This window comes from Dendropsophus ebraccatus, chromosome 7 (assembly GCF_027789765.1).
Source record: "Dendropsophus ebraccatus isolate aDenEbr1 chromosome 7, aDenEbr1.pat, whole genome shotgun sequence".
Lineage (NCBI taxonomy): Eukaryota > Metazoa > Chordata > Amphibia > Anura > Hylidae > Dendropsophus > Dendropsophus ebraccatus.
This window is the reverse complement of record NC_091460.1, coordinates 133,811,569-133,830,990: the sequence shown is the minus strand read 5'-3', so window position 1 is coordinate 133,830,990 and position 19,422 is coordinate 133,811,569. Positions and strand designations below refer to the sequence as shown.

Genomic DNA, 19,422 nt, shown 5'->3' with positions numbered 1-19,422 from the left:
GGGGGGGGGGGCACATATTGAGTGGAGTCTAAAGGCAGCACTTTTTGGGGGTCACAATAATTGTATGGGGCACAAAAAGTAAGCATAACTGCAAGACTAAAGGGTGGCCACAGCCCGCACAGCTCTGGGAGTCGAGTTGTGACATCATCATTTTCTTCAGGAAGTGACATTACCATGTTATCCAGGAAGTGACATCTAGAGATGAGCGAACCGGCTGAAGTTCGGGTTTGTATGAACCTGAACTATAGGCTTCTGATTCCCGCTGTCTGCCCACTCCCTGGAGAGGGTGGATACAGCCTGAGGACCACATAGAAAACTGGGATACAGCCTATGGCTATGGCTGTATCCCAGTTTTCCAGGCGGTCGTCAAGGTTGTATCCACCCTCTCCACGAAGCAGGCAGACAGCGGGAATCAGAAGCCGATAGTTCAGGTTCATACAAACCCGAACTTCAGCCGGTTCTCTCATCTCTAGTGACATCACCATTTTATCCAGGAAGTGACATCACCATGTTGTCCATGAAGTGACATCACCATGTTATCCAGGAAGTGACATCACCATGTTATCCAGGAAGTGACATCACCATGTTATCCAGGAAGTGAAGCCTTTATGCAGTAGTAAGTGCAGTGAAAAAAGCACTTTATAAGCATTTCCCGTAATAAGTGTATATTGGTGATTTGTATAAATTTTGGCTGGCAATATAATACTTTAATAAAAATTTTCTCAGACTTCTCCTTTAAGTCCACCTCTGCCCAAATGAGAACCCTATGAATCATTATTAGATTAACACACAGGGTTATCCAGGGTTTATTTTGTGCTCAGGCTAGGTTAATAAAAAAAAAAAAAAAAAACTGTTCAACTCACCAATCCCCCGGAGCTATATAATCACATGTATAATGTTAATAGAATTAGCTGGACATGGCAGGAAAGGGAATCTATGATTATTAGGATTTATTTAGCTTATACAGGATGTGACCCGAGCAGAAAATGCTACCTTTCCAGAATAGAAATATATGAACCATGAACGACCAAGAACATGTTCTTTCCTGCTTCACCTAGGTGGTCATTGATACAATGTTACCAAGATGTTATTCACAGAAGAGCACGGCTCCTGGATTTTGTGGATGGATGATTATTACTACAATTTTTTTTTTTACCAGTAGTTTGTAAATCATAGTTATACAAAATGATAATTGTTCCCTGTTCTGAACTCCACTATCACCACCTACTGGGCTTCAGCAGACAGGCATCAGATATTAAGTCATCTTATAGGATCGCTCATGCCCTTGAATGAAGCAGCTGTTGCTATTACCATGAACTTGAGCAAATCCTAGTGAGTAAATAGCAGTGACACAAAGGAAAGCCACAGAAACTGTACGCTCAATTAACCTTGAATTTAACAAGTCGCCAGGGCAGTGATAGAGTCGATTTCTATCACCAAGTATAAAATCACGGACAAAACAGACGGCCAGTAAATAATTCCTATGTTTATTGAAACACGGCAATTTGATACATGGATTTGCTATATTTCTGCTGTCTAAAACTTATTCAGGCTGGGTTCACACTACGTTTTTGCAATCCGTTTTTTTTTTTCATCCATTTTTGCAAAAAAAAAAAAAAAACAATGGAAAAACCAATGCACTTTGATTCATTTTTCCATTATAAAAAAACAGATAAAAACGCATCCTTTTTTTTTAAAGTACACAAAAACATACTTGACCTTATTTTTGTGTCCGTTAATAAAAAAAGGATGCGTTTTGTTCCTTTTTTTTTTTTTGTAATGACAGCCAATGGAAAAAAATGGATCAAAACGGATTCAAACAAGTGCATCCATTTTTTCATCTGTTTTTCATCTGTTTTTTTGCAAAAATGGATGGGAAAAATAAAAACGGATTGCACAAACCTAGCCTTAGGCCTCATTCACACGTTCAGTAAGTCACACGTTCAGTAAGCAATACATCCCGCTATTTTGACTCCGTGGTCCATATAAATTCATCTGTATTTGTATCCGTATTTGCATCCTTATCCGTTTTACGTAAATTGTGAATAGTATTAGTTTGGCCAGAGCTGATCCGAGTTTTTTGCGGACGTCTGTAAAAAATACGGATCCCATAGACTTCTATTGGTAATCCGTACCGCAATCGCAATCCGCACTAGAACGTGTCCTTTTTTCTTTACGGAACAGATTAAGGATTAGAATTAAAACGGAATAGCCCAATATAAATTAATGTGCTCTAAGTTGAACCGTGATTACGGGTCTGCAATTACGGACAACTTTAAAGGGGTTGTCCAGCGAAAAATAATTTTCTTTCAAATCAACTGATATCAGAAAGTTATATAGATTTGTAATTTACTTTTATTAAGAAAAATCTCAAGTATTCCAGTACTTATCAGCTACTATAAGTCATGCAGGAAATGTTGTTTTATTTTCAGTCTGACACAGTGCTCTCTGCTGACATCTCTGGCCGAGACAGGAACTCTGCCTCGGTTTTCCATGAATCCCCATAGAAAACCTCTCCTGCTCTGGACAGTTCCTGTCTCGGCCAGAGATGTCAGCAGAGAGCACTGTGTCAGACTGAAAATAAAACAACATTTCCTGCAAGACATACAGCAGCTGATAAGTATGGGAAGACTTGAGATTTTTTAATAGGAGTAAATTACAAATCTATATAACTTTCTAGCACCAGTTGATTTGAAAGAAAAAGATTTTCACAGGACAACCCCTTTAAGGGACATGTGAAAAAGGCCTTACTTGCTTGTTGTTCAGGAACTACACTGAGCTGGTAAATAGTATAGTAAAAAAAAAAAAAAAAAAAAAGAAAATTGCTGGAAGAGGGCAGGCCAGGCTGGTGAATAGCAAACAGACAAATCCACAGCCCCAAGGGAAACCTGGAGTGAAGGAATCAGTGTAACTGATCCATCCCTTCTAATTAAGTTGTGATCCCTTGGCAGCACTTGAAACAAACCAAGACAGTACTCCACTCTTACAGCAGGTGGGTGAATGACTGTAAAGTTTAGGTCAAAATATGTCAGACTATCTCTATCTGGAAAGTAGCCTGAGCGCTATGTGGTGTTACTTGGGTTTTTATATTGTCAAGGTATTAATATTAGCATTTAGTTGTTCTTAGAAGATAATTGTATTGTCTTGAGATTTGGTCTGAATTATAGGTTGTCTAATTTAACTTAAAGGGATACTATTTTTCTTTCAAATCAACTGGTTTCAGAAAGTTATATAGATTTAAAAATCTCAAGTCTTCCCATACTTATCAGCTGCTTTATGTGCTGCAGAAAGTGAAAGTTCCTTTCAGTTGGACACAGTGATCTCTGCTGCCACCTATGTCCGAGACAGGAACTGTCCAGAGCAGGAGAAGTTTTCTATGGGGATTTGCTGCTGCTCTGCACAGTTCCTGACATAGACAGAGGTGGCAGCAGAGAGCACTGGGTCAGACTTGATTTCCTTTTGCTCCTGAGGAAAACTATCAGCTCTGTTCTTTTCATTGTCCCACTTTCTGGCTGGTGTACATAGTGAAACTCCCTGTTCCTGCTATAGGCCATGTTCACACAACGTATGTTTTGTAAAAATCAGGACCGTTGTTGAAATTTGTAACAATGGCCTTGATTTATACAAAACATACGTTGTATGTGAATGAATGCTACTATATATATACTATGTGCATATGCTCCGGACGGGATTCCATCCAGCCACATGAAAAACTGACATGTCAGTTTTCTGCGGCCACTTTTCATTGAATAGCGGCTGTAGAGACATGTCAGCTCACACAATGGAGCGTGCGGCCCCGGCTGCACTCTCCATTGTGTGCAGCGGTGGATTGGGATGCAGGCACACACGAGTGTGCCCGCATCCCAATTCAACATAAATGAGGGTCATCCAGCCGGTACAGCATTACCGGCAGGGATGATCTTCAGTAACATCAGCCCTTCTGTGACCCCCCCGGGTCACAGAACGGACGGTGTTATACGTAGTGTGACCCCGGCCTTATACTCTAGATGGAATTTTACTCAACTTTATCTTCCTCAAACCTTCTTGACTATTACCCCTGCCGCTAAACCTATAGGAGTCTCCCATATAAGGCAAGGGGGGAATGTTTTGGCTGAAATCCCAGCTAGAGTATGCAGCCTACCAAATATGAAGTCCATTACAGGATATACACCAGGCAGGAAGTGGGGCAGTGGAGGGAAAAAAAAGAGCAGACTGTTTGCATCAGTTGCAGAAGGAAATAATAAAAGACCACAAAAATATAGTAAAATAATGTTATTTACCAATATATAGCAATTTATTAGACAGTGGAAAGTAGGTTTCATCATTGCAGTGCAGTGATATAACAGCAGGGGCTTCAATCCAATCTTGAATAGGATGGACCCGGACTGCAATGCTAAAAGTAAATGAACCCTCCAAGTAAGAGCTCTAAAGAGAAGTTTCCAAGAGTCGTCTTCATTTCTCTGCGCATGTGCAGAAATTTCCTCACTATAGGTTTCTTGTTCTTGGACTGGATGAGGTCCCAGCAGCCAAACTCTCACTTATATGACTTTTATGTTTTATTGACATGTGGTAACATTGTGTATTTTGGATGACCCATTATTTTATGTTTTGTTTTTTTAATTATTATTATTATATTAATTTATTTATATTATTTTATGTTAAATAGATTTATTTCTGGATTTAAGGGGCAACTCCAGTGAATTTTTCTTTCTTTCAAATTAACTGGTATCAGAAAGTTCCAGAGATTTGTAATTTACATCTGTTAAAAAATCTCCAGTCTTCCAGTACTTATAAGATGCTGTATCCACGAAAAAAGAGAAATGTAGAGGGCACCGTGACAGCTGTTTCGCGTAACATAGGTACGTTTCTACAGACGCTGTAGAAGCGTACCTATGTTACGCGAAACAGCTGTCACACTGCCAAGCTGATTAGAAGGATTAGGCGTCTGCTCTCCTGCTTGTCCTGTTATGGTGTTTTTAAGAATAAAATGAATAAAGAATACGTTTTTAATGGTGAGTGCCCTCTACATTTCTCTTTTTTTGGGGGATATCTACTTCGTACTATTGCATATACAGTAGAAGTGAGCACCCCATATTTTTGTACGAACTCATATAACTGGTTAAACTCATACTCAGAGAAATTACATGCTTCAATTTCATATCTTTCCCACACATATAAGCTGCTTTATGTCATAGACACAGATATAAATATGTAGGACATCCAGCAGGTGATAAGTACTGGAAGACTGGAAATTTTTAATAGAAGTTAATTACAAATCTCTGGCATTTTCTGACACCAGTTGACTTGAAAGACTTTTTTTTTTTTTTTGCCCTTTAAGAACAAATTTTACAACAATTTTATTAGAAATTCCATTGGTTTTTGAACTAGTTCCATTAAGAGAGTGACATTTAGAAGGTAGCATTGTTGATATGTTGATAGCAGCAATCCAATGCGTGCTTGTACTATCTGGCAACACGTCCAGTACTTGAAGCCAAAAAGACCTTACAATGCTTATATTGCGGCAAGTGGAAATGGCCGTGTAATCCCCACAGGAAGAGCAATTGAGAGACTTCTACCATTGAATCTGTCTGTTTTCAAGCTTATTTTTCAAAAACGTGTCACAAGACCTGGCAGGCTGACGGAATACATTAAAAACTGGGAAAGTTTTTTTTTTTTTTTCTTCGCGAGCAGCGATTGCTTGGCTGAAAAAGCTACGGTTCAGCCTTGGGCAACTTGGCAAATGCTAAAGATGGCAGCGGTTACATAAATAAGAATGCAACTCTCATTTGTTTCACACACGGCCTCAGACAGGGTGTGTTCAATAAGAGCAAAGTATTAGACAATGGGAACAAGAAGCAGCTAGAGGAGCTTTATTGTCTTTGTGCTGCTTTCTCCCATGTGATTGTAGAATTGTTTTCTATGAATGAAGCGCGGAGGCCTTCTGTTGACATGGAGCTTTTCTTCTTCTCCTTGATCTACGGTATGTACAGGGTTGTCTAATGAGTATACCATGAATATAGAGTAGACTGCAATACATAAGATATAGTCTCAAGATAGAATGCTTGAAATTTTACTATTAGTACTTAAAGGGATTGTGTGGGATAAATCGATAATTGGGCATTCTGACGGGGCTGCGGGGAGCATGTCAGTAATGTATACTTACCTGTCCCGCTCACCGCCGCTGACAGATCTCGGGCCGCCTGTTCGGTGCCGCTGTTAGTATTTTGGAAACATCCGGTGACATGCTGCTCCATCCAAAAATGACGGTCAGCATAGAGAGTATAGGATTTATGTGCAAACCTAGAGAGAAAGAGAAGTGGCTGCACCTCACACATATGGCTGACACTAATACCTCTCGGCTACATTTAAAAACCAAGGCCAGGATGTTGGTATATAATTTGATCAAACCATATTGCCTCATGTACCACGTGCAGGTCCCTTGACCCACGAGTCCCTACACTAAAAACAACACTGTTCCGGGCAGCGACCGCCAAAACCGCCAAGCAAATGCCAACAGGGAAGAGGGGGCCACAGAATGGCCCTTCAACCTCACTGTCACCAGACCAAACCCCATGGGTACCCTATATCCCACTGGCGCCGCCGGCGGAGAAGGCGGCCGCCAAGCAACAACAGTGTGAACAAGATGTTACTACTCACCAATGCACCAGCATGTAGAATGGGAGAAAGAGGAGGTACTTACCATGTGTGCACAGGTGCTTCCTGCTGATAGGGGTCACATGGGTCTTACAAGGGAGGAGTGCTAGCCACATAGAGAAAAGAGAACATGTAAAATGCAAACCTACAGAGAAAGAGAAGCGGCTGCACCAAATACATTTTTCTATAGGATTTATGGTGACCAGCCATTTTGAGTGGGACGTCAAAACACTGACATCGATAGAAAACAGGCGGCTCGGGATCTGGCAGTGGCTGAAGCGGGACAGGTAAGTATAGAATACTGACATGTCCCCCGCAGCCCCGGCAGGATGCCCAGTTATCAATTTATCTCAGACAACCCCTTTAAGCGCAAAACGTTTAATTAGAAAGAAAAATTTTTACAACATTGGGTTTCTAAAAGATGAATGGAAATATCGTAGAGGACAAGGTCAAATCATAGATCCCTATTTAGTATTTCTACAAATGCTTTGTGTTTATGACATTAAAAACAATTGGACAGGTCATAGAGACATGTCAAAGGTTTCAATTGGTGGAGGTCGGGTTGCTAAGACTCCCACCGATCACTATAGTGCTTTCCCCCCATGATGTGACCTCAGCACAAGAGGTGGACTCTATAGAAAGTCTACGGGCCTGTCTTCTACAGTGAGGAGATGGCAGAAAGAGGCAGCATTTAGCTGGGCACTTCTCCCATACGCCTCTTCGATCAGCTGGCCTGGGGATATTTTTTACTGTTTGTCAAACAGTAAGGGCCGTATTACACGGAGCGATAATCAGCAGATTACCGCTCAGTGTAATAGAGACAGCGATCAGCCATGGGCGGATTAACTTTACTATGGGCCCTGGGCTGTTCACCAAGCTTGGGCCCCCCCAATCCACTGTAACTATGGCGGCACTAGCATTAGTCTTTCTCCTCCATAATGCAGCCTGTAAAGGACCTGTGGTGACATCATTGTCACATGATAAGGTCCTTCAGTATGTTTTCTAATGTTACTGCATTGTCTCCTGGCTGCAGATTTGCCCTGATTTGCGCAAAATTGACGTAAAAAGCAGCAATTTTTATGCAAATCATGGCAGAACTGTAGCCTGGAGATAATGCACCATGAAAAGTATAAGTCTGTTTGGGTGGCCATGGGGCCCCCAGGAGCTCAGGGCCCCGGGCTACTGGGGACCTATTATAATCCACTACTGCAATTAGCTGATGAAACGATCATCAGCTGATTGTTGGTTTAGGTTTGGACCTAAAATCGTAGGGCACTGACCGCACATCACTACCTGTATTAGTGATGCACGGCAGACTGCTGACATTTGCCCAAACACCTCATGCCTTACCTCTCCCTGCTCCCGGTCTTCTCGCCTGTGCTCTGCAGCTTCCTAGTCCCGGCGGCAGCAGCCAGGCCGCTCAGCCAGTCACAGGCCACGGGGGTCGCAGCGGTCCCAATCCAGGGGAGAGGTAAGGTATCAGATGTTCGAGCTAGGGCTGCATGGACATCACTAACATGGAATATTGGGCCATCTAATAGGTCAAGTAAACGAGGGCCGATCTAGCAGGGGCTTGTTTACTAAAACGATTGGCCCGTAGTCAGCCCGTGTAATAGTACCCTTAGGAGTACGTGGAGGCAATAAGAGGGAGATTTATCAAACATGGTGTAAAATTAAAGTGGCCCAGTTGCCCCTAGCAACCAATCAGATTCCACCTTTCATTCCTCAGAGACTCTTTGGAAAATGAAAGGTGGAATCTGATTGGTTGCCGGGGGCAACTGAGCCAGTTTCACTTTACACCATGTTTGATAAATCTCCCCCTAAGTGTTTAGGAATAAGAGAGCCCATTTCTCATCTTTTCCTTAGTAACATTTTAAAAAATTTAATTTAAAAAGCCAAGGACCTGTAACTACAGTGTAAAATGCCATCATGTATCTTACATTCATATCCACGCTCTATTTTCTGTCATGATCTTTTAATATAGCCCTATATCTCTCAGGAGAGCAAGGTAGCAGAACTGAAAGCCCCTATTGCCCAAGGAAGAAATGACTATTCTCAATTCCCCGACCACCTACATCAACCCCCCGAGTATTCGGTAATGTATTCCAGGATGGTGTTAGGCGCTCCTAATTGGCCTTGTGAAAATAAAGCAAGTGTTCTATTGCTTTATTAATTAGAGATGGTTTTAGGCATGCCTTTTGGGTATTTTTTAGATGTGATGCAACCTAAATTTCAGAAAAAACATGTCCTGCTGATCGATCATATAAAGAGATCAAAACAATGGTCCCAATTTCTGTTTGTCAGTTAAAATATTTGTACCATCCTACGTCATGTAATGAACCCGTTGTCCCATGTGTGACGGTCAATACAGGAATCTAAGAAGAGATTAGGTTGAGACATATAGTAACTTTTCTAGACTAGATTGTGGATTCTTATGGCTACAACTGGTTTGACAGTGGCAAGACTGAAGTGTGACGACAAAGGCCAGTATTACATAAAGGCCGTACTACATAAGGGCCGTATTCCATAAGGGCCGTATTCCCGATAAGCTAGCACTGATCTTTTAGATCGGCACTCGCTTACAGAGCCTATTAAGGCCCTATTACACTATTATAAAGGGATTATTGGCCATACTTGGACGATTACCGACCGTTCTGGACAATAATCGGTTGGTGTAATAGGGTTTGTAGAAAGGTCACGTTCAACCAACGTACACAACAATCGTCTCAGCAGTGTAATAGGGCCATTACACAGCTCGATTGTCATGCAGAAATAGCTGCACAGATATTCTTAGCAAGGTCCATGCAGATCTTGTTGAGATTCCTGGGTCTCTGCAGCTGCAGCTCTCACTTCTGGTCCCGTCTCTGCAGTGACAGGCTGCTCAGCCAATCACTGGGCACAATGCTGTCCTGTCTCAGCCAGTGATTGGCTGAGCGGCTTGTCACTTTAGAGACGGGACCAGAAGTGAAAGCTGCAGCTGTGCTGACTGGGGAATCTTGCAGACGAGGCTGGAAGACACCGGAGGAACCTGGACAGGTAAGTAACAGCTTTATTATTTTATACATACAGTCATTAGCTTTTGGCTGTGCTTGTATTACATGAAGACATTTCCATTCAGTAGCTGATGAGTTTTAAACTTGCCAAAGGTCAATGACCAGGCCTCATTTGCGCAATTATTAATCCATGTAATATGGTCTTAAAGGGGTATTCCACCCAAGGGCTAAAAAATGAAATTCCCAAACCTAGCTGGTCTTACTCACCAAGTCCCCTGAGTATTTTGAGCCATCTACCATCTTCCTAGCTGCCACCATTTCTGAGTTACAAGTTTTTCTAAAAGTCGGTCTATATCCAAGATGGTGCCAGATGGGAAACTGCATTTACCAGTATACATTGCACCTCAGTGCCAACTGCTAAGTTTCTGCCTCTTATAATGTCTGCCCATCGTTGCCTCAATCTGCTTCTGCTTTACACTGTAAACAAAAAATCTATCTATCTATCTATATAGATTAGTAAGTGCTCTGTTTCCAAGCCTCCCCCCCCCCCTTCTTATTTGTGCATTATGAGGTAAAGCCATCTTCATTACAGAGAAGTAAAGTGAAGACGGTTTCTGCTGTGTCCATTATAACCTATGGAGGGGAGAGGGGCCAAGGGGGATGAGTGAGCACAAAGACAACAGCCAGCCCATGCAGTTTGGTGTCTGCGCACATAAAATGCTGGATTCCCAGGTCAGAAAGGTCAGTGCATATGTGGGATCTTGGCGAGAGAAGATTGCAGGATGTAGCGTTTTGTACAGCCCTGCTTTTCTCCTCTCTGTGCTCACTCCCCCCCGTCAATCCTTCCCCCCTCCATAGAGCATAATAGACACAGAAATCCTGCTTCTTCTGAAGTGAGGGGGGAGGTAGGAAAACAGCCTTTTGAGTACAGAAGGAAACTCTTTTGCTTAATAAAACCTATTACAGAGTTTCTTAAAATCACTTGTACTATTGATTTCTGCAAAAAAATAATAATTAAATGACACTTTAACAATAAAAAAAAATTAAATTGCCAACATTTGCCCCTTGAATTTTTCTTAGAAGATTAATTTCTAGGTTTCAGGAAGCAGGTGGTTGAATTGGTGTTCCCTTGCAGCTCTCCCTATTCTTCTTCCTCTACTTTAGGTATGGGGAACCTTCGGCCCTCCAGCTGTTGCAAAACTACTATTCCCTTCATGCCTGGACAGCCGAAGGCTGTCCAGGCACGATGGGAATTGTAGTTTTGCAACAGCTGGAGGGCCGAAGGTTCCCCATCCCTGCTCTACCCAATCTTGACTATGCTTGTACCCATCTTCACCATATTGATATGCCTGACAAATACCTTATTATAAGGCTATAATATACTGTATCACTTGCTATTTCTTTGACCTATACGGTAGCGCTCCAAGAAATCAATTTCTTCCTACGGAATCTGTTCTACGCGATTTTAACGCTATAAATACAGAAATAACTGATAAAATTTGAATAAAAAAAAGAACAGCTGAAAAGTTATTCCTTGTGAGTCTTTCGTGTTTTTTTGGCAGCCTATATTTAGGTTAACAATTAAATAGCATAAATCACATTAAACCTGCATTAATGTGACAAGTCAGCGTTCTTCCTCTATTAGTGGATGTCATAGGAATGGTTGGCTTATCAAATCTTATTTTAGGATATTCTGAGTTGCAAATCAAGACATGTAAGGTAAAACGAAGTAATGAATTTCCCATTGAGATACAGAATAAGCCAAATTCAATTGTATGCCAATAGCCCGGAGCAGCTGGAAATTCCCTATCCTTCTCTACTTCATTACATTGCCTGTAAGGGCTTAGTATGTTGATATATTGATACAGATGTTGATATTTATCAGATTGAGCTGATTAACTGTGTTTTAGTTGCTAATAGGGAACTGGGTGGTTATTATAAATTAATGTTAAGGAGACTCTGTCAGTCGGTTTATGGCGTCCTATCTCAGGGTAGCATAAACTAGTGACAGAGAAGCTGAACAGAATGACGTATCACTTACATTGTTCTGTGCAGCTGATCCAGAGATATCCTCCTGAATAACAGACAATAAGTAGTCCTCTCCATTATGTGCATGAGCTCAGTAGTCCTAGATATTCATGAGAAGCAGAAAACTCCGCCCACCAGCTGCTGATTGGCAGTTATCTATCCATGCTGTGTATAGGCAGTCAACTGTCAATCAGCAGCTGGAGGGCGGGGGGAGGGGTGTGGCAAGAATCCTATTCTCCTGCATATTAGGAGAACGGCTGAACATAATGATGTAAGTAAGACACAGATCTGTTAAGCATTTCTGTCACTAGTTTATACCGCCCTCATTTATGGCGGCATAAACCTAGTGACAGGTTCCCTTTAAGCAGAAAGAAGTATGCAAGGAAAAAGTATAGCATACTACACATTGTCCTGTAACACACAGCCTGATATGAGGTTGACGTTTCTCAAATTAGAAATTCTTAAATCAGACATGTCAAATTAATAGATATGGTTATGTTAACATATAATACTGCTGTAAGGGGCGGTTCGTGTCACATTTTTGTTGTATTGCTTAGAAAGATTAGCACTAAACATGATCATTGCCTTCCATTAGCAGACATTGGCGTAGCTACCATGAAGGCAGGGAAGGCGACTGCTATGGGGCCCTATGAATCCTAGCTACGCCCCTGTTAGCAGACCAAGGCCAATATAGTGAGCACACTACATAATGCTTCACAGAGGGGGCACAGGCCATTGTACTTTATCAAGGGAAGCACAGTATATAACTGTAAATTAGAGTGGGGACACTGCAGTAAAATTAATTTCAGTGGGAATAGTGTGTATAATAAATTTTGTGGGGAACAGTGCTGTTTTTAGGGGCTACAGTGTGTGGCAGTAGTGTATTTACAATGTGTCACAGTACCAAACTCAAAGATACAGTTCATGGCAGTATTATATTCAGGAGGTACAGTGTATGGCAGTATTATATTTAGGGGTACATTGTGTAGCAGTATTATATTTAGGGGTACAGTGTATGGCAGTATTATATTCAGGGGGCACAGCGTGTGACAGTATTATATTCAGGGGTACAGTATGTGGCAGCATTATATTTAGAAGTATAGTATGTGGAGGTATTATATTCAGGTGCCACAGTGTGTGGCAATTTTATATTAAGGGGACCCAGTGTTTGGCAGTATTATATTCAGGAGGCACAGTGTGTGACAGTATTATATTCAGGGAGTACAGTGTATGGCAGTATTATATTCAGGGACACAGTTTATGGCAGTTTTATATTAATAAGACCCAGTATTTGGCAGTATTATATTTAGGGGGCATACTGTGTGGCAGTATTATATTCAGGGGGCACAGTTTGTGGCAGTGTTATATTCACAAGGCACAGTTTCTTTTAGTATTATTTTCAGGGAGCACATTGTATGGCAGTATTATATTCAGGGGACCCAGTGTGTGGCAGTATTATATTCAGAGCACCTAGTGTGTGGCAGTATTATATTCAGAGGACCCAGTGTGTGGCAGTATTATAGTCAGGGGACCCAGTGTGTGGCAGTATTATATTCAGAGCACCTAGTGTGTGGCAGTTTTATATTCAGAGCACCCAGTGTGTGGCAGTATTATAGTCAGGGGACCCAGTGTGTGGCAGTAGTATATTCAGGGGGCACAGTGTATGGCAGTATTATATACCTGGGGTATAGTGTGTGGCAGTATTATATTCAGGGGTACAGTTTCTTTTAGTATTATGTTCAGGAAGCACAGTGTATGGCAGTATTATATTCAGGGGACCCATTGTGATAGTATTCTAAATAGGGAGTACATTTTCTCACAGTATTATATTCAGGCAACAACGGCCGTACTTTTAAGTAGTGTGAACATAGCCTTAAACAACTTATTCTTGTGCATTTTTATAAGAATATACCATTTTCCCAGGTTCCAAATTCTAGATGATTAGGGAGAAAAACATTCTATAAATAGGTTACTATAAGGTTAATTTTATCTCTGTCCCATGTGGCTTTATGGGAAGTATTTTTAAATAAAATCTATGTATGAGGCTACACCTGTAAAAACAGCTGCACGATTCATTTCCTGCAAACCATCATAAAAAAAGACAAGTACAGTAGTTTTAGGGAATATTTCTACTTTAAAATCTGCTGAACATCCTCTTGGAATGCTTTCGCCAAATTTTCTCATATAATATCCATAATCCTTTGCACCTGCAACACCTGTGATGTATTAATAGAAAGCTACAAATGCATATATTACCCCAGACGGCATATTCTGCTCTACACTAAGGTTATATATTTTTTTATTGAGCTATAATCGTACAGGAAATCTAAAATGCCCCTCTGTTTTGTTAAGAATAAAATGCCATACAGGCCATGATATATCATGAAAGGGTTCAAAGCCTGTAGATAAAGTGCAGGGAAGCCGCAGGGAATTTCTTTCCAATACCAGAATGGCAGCTAGGAAAGAAAAAGCTACCTATTACTAATGAAATTAGAAAGCAATATTTAAAGGGAACGTATAAACATGATAAAAAAAAAATGACAGCTTAACTGTATAGGCTAGGACAGAGTAAGCAGGAAGTAAGGGATTTAAAGGGGTAGTGTTGTATTGTATGTTAACCTCTTAAATAATAATAATGACTAACTCCTGCAAAGTACTTGAAGGGAATCTGTTACTAGGTTTATGTTGCCTTAAATGAGTGCAGGATAAATTAGTGACAGAAATGCTGAACAGATCGGTGTATTACTTACAACATTTTGGTCAGCCGTTCTCCTAATATGCAGGAGAATAGGATTCTTGCCACACCCCTTCCCCCACCCTCCAGCTGCTGATTGACAGTTGACTGCCGCTACACAGCATGAATAGATAACTGCCAATCAGCAGCTGGTGGGCGGAGTTTTCTGCTTCTCATGAATATCCAGGACTACTGAGCTCATGCACATAATGGAGAGGACTACTTATTGTCCATGTTATTCAGGAGGAGATCTCTGGATCAGCTGCACAGAACAATGTAAGGGATACATCATTCTGTTCAGCTTCTCTGTCACTAGCTTAGATAGGACACCATAAACCTACTGACAGAGTCTCCTTAACATAATAAAATACATTCCCTTAAAGCATGTCAGGTACGTTCTGAGAAGTTGGAGATTTATGTAAATTCTTTATCTGCATGTTACTTAATTAAGTATATTATTGGGATCAGTTATAATATGTGCTCCTTCCCCTTTAAATCCTTCAAGTTATCGGCCAACCTTTTGGAAATAAAAGCCATGCTGCACTTGCAGAAAAGCAACATGTTGCTAATTGTATTCCGTATAAATTATGACTCCACTTAAAAACACGACACGCTTGTTAGTGCCCTGAAATAACTAGAAGCACCAATTAATTACACCTTGTGGCAAGAAGATGGAAATTGTGTGTATGTGTTTCATTGGTTTTCATGCTCTAGTTTTATGCCGTAGTTTCTAGGTTATTCTTACAAACCCAACAAGCCGCCCTAACAACAATAATTAATGAACACATCCAGGCAATCATTACAGTCACCGCACTCTCTACATCATTTAGCAGTTTTATTTACTGTATATCATCAATGCATCTTGTTTTACCCAATGTCCTTCTTCTTAGAGTACTCATTTCAGGTCTTATATGAAATTTATGTCATTGCTTTTATTTGTTAAGATGCAGCACATAGGATTTGTCTTCATCCTACACTTGCCAGTTCAAATTTATTGATAATAGACAGGGTCATGCAGAAGATATTACAGTGAATCTGGTCCATATGTGGTCATAGTTAAAGGGCTACTCCAGCGTGGGGGCACTTTTGCGCTGGGACCGGGGACGAGGTGGCCCAGTGAAAAGATGTCCACTCACCTTCCCAGTTCCAGCGGCGGGTCCCGCATCGCGACGCCCCAATGCCCGGTTCCCGGCCACTTCGGGGTGTCTGACGGCTGCCCGAGACGTGACATCTCAGGTCCGCTCAGCCACTCAGTGAAGTAGGCGAGATCCCGCCTCCTTCACTGAGTGGCTGAGCGGACCTGAGTCGTCACGTCTCGGGCACGCGTCAGACACCCGGAAGCAGACGGGAACCAGAGCGCCGCGATGCGGGACCCGCTGCTGGAACCGGGGAGGTGAGTGAACGTCTTTTCACTCGGCCACCTCGTCCCCGGTCCCAGTGCAAAAGTGCCCCCATGCTGGAGTACCCCTTTAAAGGAGAAGCCGGCCACTTTTATAATATGGCGGCTGGAAGGGGCAGGGGGGAATATGATCAAGAGTAAGAACATACCTCTCCCCATGCCCTCGATGAGCCGCAGGACTGGCCTTGTCATGACCCGGGGGAAAATGCCTGTCCCGGATTATGGATTGGCTTCTTAGCCAATCTTGCCCACCACAGTCACTAACTGTCCATCAGCTGGGTCGTGATGTGTCAGCACCAGAGATACCGGAGCCTGGCAGGGGTCCTGAGGTCGGGCCCACTGCTGATCAAATTTCCCCCTGCCCCTGCCGGCTGCCAGATTTTAAAAAAAGGTCGGACTTCTCCTTTAACTACTACTTAAGTTATAAGAGAGGTCTGGCAAAATTGAAACTTTTCCAGAAGGCAGGGACATAATAAACAAACCCTACTTACCTCTCCCTGTGTCCCCCTGAGTTACGATGGGGGAGGATACCTGACCTGGCTGATGGATTGCCTGCTCAGCCAATCAGTGACTGCACCGGTGCCCTGCCCCAGTCAGTGAGTAGTGACATTAAGTCACAGGGTGGTAAGGCAGCGCTACAGAGGCACAGGGACAGGTAAGTAGTGCTTCTTTATTATGTTAATTCCTGCCCCTGTCTGCTGGAAAAATTTTAATTTCGCAGTACTTTTCCTTTAAAGGGGCTGTCTGCCTGATTTCATGCCACTACCATTCCAACAGTGCCTGGACCCACATTGCTTAGCACTTCCTGGTGGCGCAATCAGGTAAGCAGCTCTTATTTTGTATTATTAAGGCACTTTGACCACTTTATTTTTTTCTTTTCCCTGGACAACCCACTTAAGCTTTGACAACATGCCAAATGAGCAATATGAACCAATTGCTCTATGGATTATCTGCAGGAGTTACCCTTTAAATTTTTTATTATGTATTTTAAAGCACAATTAATTCCGGATGGCTGTGTATATGGAAAGGGGTTTAAAGGGGTTTCCAGGCAAAATGGACTTTTGAGCTCTCCACAGGATAGCTCATCAGTCACTGATTGAACAGGGTGAAAGACACCTGGCCTCCATGCCAATCAGCTGTTCGGCATCTGTACTACATAGTGATTGGAGTTTGTCTCTGATCATTGTGTATCGGTGGCGATGTTGCAACTGAAACTCAGGTCACGTTCAAGTGAACAGGAGGTAAGCTGCATTTACAGGTCGCCACTGCTACATAAGGAACTCCAATCACTGAGAAGTGCATATTGGCACCCTATCGATCAGTCAGTCCATTTTGCCCTGTGTACACCTTCAGGCTATGTTCCCACACAGTATTTTTGTCAGTATTTTTCAACCAAAACCAGGAGTGGATTGAAAACACAGAAAGGCTCTGTTCACACACAGAAGAACAAACCAGAATCCTTCAACTCTTAAAATTCTTTCACATTTTATTACCAATCTTTAAAAAATAAACGAGTTTCAAACCAGTCCTGTTCTTAGTCATCCTAGTCAATCCTATCCATTCCCCAAAGGGTGGCTTAATTCTTGAACTACTTGGAGGCCGCCATTTAACAACAGATAACAGTCAATTATTTCAAATCAGTAAGTATTTGCCATTAAATGACGGCCATCCACTAAATTTCAACAGTGTGTGAACAGAGCCTTTCTTTGTTTTCAATCCACTCCTGCTTTTGGTTGCAAAATGCGTTTTTGCAATCTGTTTTTTCTTTTTTTTTTTTTTTTTTCCATATGCTTTTGCCAAAAATGGATGGATGCATCTCTTTTGATCCGTTTTTCCACTGACTTACATTATTAAAAAAAAGGCATCTTTTTTTTAAAAATGTACACAAAAACGTAGTCGACTGCATTTTTGTGTACGTTACAAAAAGGACGAGTTATTTTTATGGAAGTCAATAGTAAAACGGTTTAAAATGCATCTATTTTTCCATTTTGTTCTTTGCAAAAACGTATGAAAAAAATGGATTGCAAAAAGTTATATTTAGTGGTACGGACCTTGTTGTAACAATATTGTAAAAAACGGTAAATATTGAGACGAGTTAGCAACAAATTGAGACAAGTTACCACACATTTCCCTCTTCTTGCTAAATGGCTAACCTTTAAAAAAGTTTTTTGTGCCCACATTTGGAAAGCCTCTCTCCACCGGCAGGAACTGTCTGTTTACAGTCCTGATAAGTCTTCTGCATCAACAAGGCAGAGAAGAGTCTCATTTCAGAGTCTGTTTGGTAAAGGAAGCCGAGAAAAGTATGTTTCCCAAACACCTTTTGTTAGAGGCAGAAAGGGAATCAGCTGTCATTCAGGTTGAGTTTCTCAACTGAAGAGCGGTATTGTGGTCAGCGTATTTTCAGAAAGATAAGCCAATCGGGCATGGTTAAAGCGGCATTTAAATGTATATCCTGCTAACAAAAAAAATCCACACCACAGAAATGGGTGAATCATAGCGCTCAAAAAGTGAAAAGCACAAGCAAATAAAATGATTTGCACAGTTGGCAGGGATTGGTTTCAGACTGAGGTTTTCAAGCTCTTGGATTGACAATAAGATACGCAGAGACATTCCGGTCAGATGAGGCGGAAACTCAAAGTTAAAGTTAACGTCTTCAACTTCACTTTTTCAGGTTCTCTAAGGTTTTATGGGCATCGATATAAAAAATTAACTAGATTTTAGATTTTTAATGTTTCTCACAATACTGTATACAATTAGGAGTAGGATAATGGTTAGAGATGAGCGAACCGGGTTCGGATTCGAGTCCATCCGAACCCGACCGATCGGCATTTGATTAGCTGGGGCTGCTGAACTTGGATAAAGCTCTAAGGTTGTCAGGAAAACATGGATACAGCCAATGACTATATACCTGATTTCCACATAGCCTTAGGGCTTTATCCAACTTTAGCAGCCACCGCTAATCAAATGCCGAACGATCTGGTTCAAATCGACCCAGCACCCAGTGTACATTATAGAAAGTCACTGGGTGCTGGGTGTACATTATAGGAAGTCACTGGGTGCTGGGTGTGCATTATAGGAAGTCACTGGGTGCTGGGTGTGCATTATACCAAGTCACTGGGTGCTGGGTGTGCATTATACCAAGTCACTGGGTGCTGGGTGTGTATTATAGGAAGTCACTGGGTGCTGGGTGTATGTTATAGGAAGTCACTGGGTGCTGGGTGTGCATTATAGGAAGTCACTGGGTGCTGGGTGTGTATTATAGGAAGTCACTTGGTGCTGGGTGTGCATTATAGGAAGTCACTGGGTGCTGGGTGTGCATTATAGGAAGTCACTGGGTGCTGGGTGTACATTGTAAGAAGTCACTGGGTTCTGGGTGTACATTATAGGACGTCACTGGGTGCTGGGTGTACATTATAGGAAGTCACTGGGTGCTGGGTGTGCATTATAGGAAGTCACTGGGTGCTGGGTGTACATTGTAAGAAGTCACTGGGTGCTGGGTGTGCATTATAGGAAGTCACTGGGTGCTGGGTGTGCATTATAGGAAGTCACTGGGTGTGCATTATAGGAAGTCACTGGGTGCTGGGTGTGCATTATAGGAAGTCACTGGGTGTGCA

General features: G+C 41.9%; 1 protein-coding gene across 4 annotated transcripts in view; it reads left to right on the top strand.

The window, feature by feature from the left end:
• Nucleotides 1–19,422, top strand: part of RPL34 (ribosomal protein L34) — a 463,668-nt gene that overhangs the window by 371,027 nt on the left and 73,219 nt on the right. The window lies entirely within an intron of this gene.